The sequence below is a fragment of the Triticum urartu genome, chromosome 2 (genome assembly GCF_003073215.2).
Source record: "Triticum urartu cultivar G1812 chromosome 2, Tu2.1, whole genome shotgun sequence".
Classification (NCBI taxonomy): domain Eukaryota; kingdom Viridiplantae; phylum Streptophyta; class Magnoliopsida; order Poales; family Poaceae; genus Triticum; species Triticum urartu.
In genome coordinates this window covers 219,284,378-219,289,320 of record NC_053023.1, presented here as the reverse complement: position 1 = coordinate 219,289,320, position 4,943 = coordinate 219,284,378, and positions in this window count along the sequence as shown.

The following is a 4,943-nucleotide window of genomic DNA, read 5'->3' as shown; positions in this document are numbered from 1 at the left end:
TCATAAGAAGTCTTGCTACACCACCAAAACGCACCCATCTGTAGCGCTCAGACTCTCGTGATCCAGACGAGAATGACATTCTAAATGAAGCAACTATTACATAGTAAGAGTGACATAGACGAGGATGACCAAATGACAAGGAATATGCATAACAAAAGAAAGAACTACCCATCTAGAACCAGCAGCAAAGACAACAAAGTCATTCAAAGAGATGATCCAACACCATCATAATTTGCAGCCCCGCTTCAGCGACTAGTGATCCGGAGACACCAGTACTCCACCCTTTCGATGCAATAGCCCAATTACCTATCAACTTGAAGGCTTGAACCACATCACTGCCTGTCGTAATTGAGACACCCAAGGATCAAAGTTAATCCGGATGCCTTTGTCATTCTCACCTTCTTTTGGCTATAGGCTGTATCGTTGACAATCATGGGAGTTTGCTCCCGAACTCCTAGGGCTCGCCGTGTAGACACAGTTTTCCATAGCAAACAGAGCCTCTCTGCCATCAAGGTCCTTGCCAACGGTGATGTCCTAGTTAATCGGATAATTGAGTCTGAGAAACAGAGAGTGTGAACCAAGGTTGTTTACCCGCCTCCAACTAAAAAATCCTAAAGGCCCCAACAAGCTAGTATCCTGCTCATAGACGTAACAACCACTATCTGGATACTCACGTATTACACGGTGCTTGTATCCAGTGGGGGTTTTGCAATATAACTTTTCTGGCTCATGTGTCTGAATGATCATCAGTCTTTTGCCGTCGTCTGATCGAGCGAGGAACCAGTTGTGCTTCCTTGTTTTTGGCAAAGGTGGTGTGATTACAAAGGGCAGTAACTATAGGGACACTGCATCGTATCAAAAAGGACAGGCATTGTTAATGCAAGATCAGCATTGTTCACAGTATGAGTAGGATAATGCAAGAAACAGCATTGATATGTCCCTGTTGGAACTGGGAGGAAAATATAGGGAAATGTATACTGGGTTCAAAAATATAGAAGTGCCTTGCATGGTTATACTCATGTTATCTCGCAATTGATTCTTCACAGGAAACTACCATGTCATGCATGTTATGTAATCATGTTCTGTCCTCACAAACAAATTCTTCAAGGTAACTAACAGGCCATGCATTGTTATATACTCCTGTTCTGTGGGCAAAATTTTTGTGAGGATATTATTCTATCCATTGATTGCTGAAGGGCGAATATAGATATGTACACATGGTAAGCATTGCAGGATTTCACTACTTCCAAATATAGAGTTCTCCATATGCACAATTACTTCCCTAATGTATGGTTAGATGAAACCAACAGTGTGGTGCATGTTTCTACATCATGAAAATGAGGAAACTAACATGGCCATTGATACACACTCATATTTAGTAGTAGTATATAGATTACTGTAAAATAAGGATAATACCCATATATTCCTAACCGTTTGATTATTCAGGGTACAAATTGGCTGTAATGACATGGTCACAATCGCATGAATTAACTCATTCCAAATATAGCTGATTTACGGTGTCTCCAATACATTGCCATAGTTCTACTCAAATTCTGCTCAGACAGGGATATGCCAATCATCACAAAAATTTCAAATGGTGTCATGGCGTCATCATTAACATGAGACGGAAACAACTTACACGCGCCGTCCCAGCAATACGTGGTGCCATCTGCTTTGTCGATCGCGTAGATGATGCCATTGTGTTCAATAGCATCACAGAAGTGTGTATCAGCTTTGATGATGATCCACTGCGAGCCGAGTTGTCTCCAGCTAAAGAAGGCACCGGTGTAAAGATAGGCGAGTCCGCGGTCGAACAAGGCAATTAGCTTGAAGTCTGCGTAATTCGCATGTCGTGTGGGCACTTGGCAGTTTACAATCTTCTGTAAAACAAGGTTCGTCCAACTGATGTAGTAATCTAGATGACTTGGACTATGATGGTAATACTCTATATAATCCAACGGAGGAAGGATAATCTCATGGGAGGTCTGGAAGTTCACGAGCACCAACTTTTTACCGTCTTCTCTGAAGGCAGCCATCCAGTGGGAGTTCATGCCGACCCAGTACATACCTGCCAAGAAGTTTCGGGCGATGGTGATCAGATTGATGTCGAGGGAAATGATGTACGGCGACCCACTACATACCTGCAAAGAAGTTTCGGCTAATGGAGATCGGATTGAAGTCGAGGGGCATCATGCATGCCTCCGTATCATGGTGAGCCAATCTCGCAACACCAGATAGCAGTAAGTAGGGTGTCTTGAAAAGCTTAGGCCTCGCTTCGACGATGGCCGTGTGCATGTCCCTTGAGCATGCAGCCAGCCGCAGGGCGCTCAACATATCCATACACGAACAACAGAGGTCGGGGATGTCACTGGGAGATTTCTCCAATCGCGACTCATATGGATGCTGCGCGGTTCGCGTTCGGCCATGGTGGAGTTTGGAAGGGGGCTTGATTTACGGGGGAGAAGGATGTCGGTGCTGGAGAGGCTAGCGAGGGAATAGTGGTACTGGGGGAGGCGAGTGAGACGACGGTACACGGGGGCACAGTGAGATGGAGATGGAGACGGAGACGGAGACGGAGACGGAGAAGGTGATGGAGATGGAGTGGTGCTATGGGAGCGGAGAGGGAGATGAGGCGAGGCGCCAATGTGTTGTACAGCAGCGGTGACAGACTGCACAGTGCACAGGGTGAGGCTGACTTTGGTAACCCGAACACGCCGCCTGGACTAGTGTCAGACGCAGGGTGTTGTCACTTCACTGTGAGGACCGGATGAATATTTTTTTGACCATCAAGTGTACCACAGTTGTACTACTACTACTACTACTACTACTACTACTACTAGTAGTAGTAGTAGTAGTAGTAGTAGTAGTAGTAGTAGTAGTAGGAACATGAGTACTCCATTATTGTATAGCGGAAATAGGTCTCCCGTGCTAGCATGCATGTTCACTTCATCATTCAGGTATCATCCATATTGCGAGCATAACCAAATTCTCGTGCATGCCCAATCAATGCCCTGCCGCGATGCATGCAGTGGTCGTTCTGGTGCATCAAGGATGGCATGCAGATCCACACTTGAGAAGAGGAAAAATGGAAAGGTAGAACGCGGCAGCAGAGGAAGAGAACGCTGGCTAACGAGGCTAGGAGGGGATCGAGCAGGAAGTTAATGCTCCACGCCTAAAGGTTTTGGGAAAACCAGATTTTCATAAGGTGACTTATACTCACCTAAACGGAGGGAGTAGTCCTTAACCAGAGAATGTTGTGTCTCCCACTCACGCGCTCAAAAAAAACTACGACACATTTTTTATCTGTTTGCATGCATAGGTCCCACCTATCAGGAAGGCACATACACGAACAGGTACGATTCATCAGTCTACCCACATAGTCTTTTTGTTTAGTCTACCTAGCCACTTCTCCCATTTACTTCTCCATCGAGAACCGATTCTCCTCGGCTTCTTCACCTCCCCTTCGTCTTCATTTGCATCCAAACCCTGTACATATGCAAGCCAATCTCCACTCGCACCGAGCCTAACCTGTGAAACAGTGGGCAGGGGGAGAATTAGGAAATGGACACGGAAGTAGTCTTTAGAATGCATTTACTACATGATCAAACTCATCTTACCTGCTCATCGGAGGAAATTCGAGTGCCCCTCAACGTTGGCATCTCAAGGGGCGTGAACTTGCAACTACGGCCACGCCATGCTGGAGAGACCCCCAAGGAAACATCCTCGTGCGTTCCACGGAACATCAAGATGCATTTGTATGAGTAGTTTATCTTGTGAGAGAAAAAGGATGAACGAGGGAAGGCCTCTAGAGATAGAGATGGACACTACTACAACCAATGTGCTGGCCCGTGCGTTGCAATGGATCCAAAGTACTAGAATAATACTTATTCATGTGCTTGAAATATAAACACTCTAGTTTTGATATACATGTGTCAGCAGACATGACAGCTTGTCCATGGAAGTTGAACCACAGCGACCATCACGTTTCCTTTTTCTACCACTGCCACACCCACATGCGATTCCCACGACGCCGCTCCAACCCACGGCATGACGTCCCCCGGCATGGACATGGATCCTCTGACGTGGCTATCACTGCCTTGCCCTGCCTTTCCTTCGCTGACAGGTGGGACCCACGCTTATGGGTCCCACATGTCAGTGACAGAATGGTAGGATTGTTCGTGTCAGGGGATCCTCATCCCCCCGACGTGCCCCTCATCCCTCTCGGCCCCACCGCTCCTCTGCCTTTGTGTGCATGACATGCGGGCCAGCTGAACTGCCGCAACCATCAACTTTCTACCACAGACACACCCGATTAGATGTGGTTTGCCTGCTCCGCTGCTGTGCTCCGATCCGTACTCCCGCACCATCGAATTTTCATCCAGCGGCTGTGACACATTTCGTCCCGGGCATCAATCCTCAGCTGGAGTACTTATGTACTCCCTCCGGTCATTTTGACTCTACACATTCGATTTGTCGAAAGTCAAACTTTGCTAAGTTTGACCAAATTTATATTAGAAATTATTAGCATCTATAATATCTAATAAATATAATATGAAAATATATTCCAAGATGAATCTAATGATATTAGTGTTGTTATGTGAATGTCTATAATTTTTATATAAACTTGGTCAAAGTTGGATGAGATTGACTTCGGACAAACCTAATATGTAGAGTAAAAAGGACCGAAGGGAGTACTACAGGTAGTACCCGCCGGTGTGGCCATCTACGCCTCGTAACGCCCCGACGCCTAGCTGTGGCACCCTCGCCACGGCCACGCCACCACGGGCCGGTTCATCTCGAACGAGTGAGTCACGAGCCATGCCTCCACCGGCCGGTTCATCTCGAACGAGTGAGTCGCGAACCACGCCACCACCATGAGAATGACATGTGGGCTAGCCGCATTTAAGGTCCGCATGTCATTGACTCATAGGCCGGGCACTAAG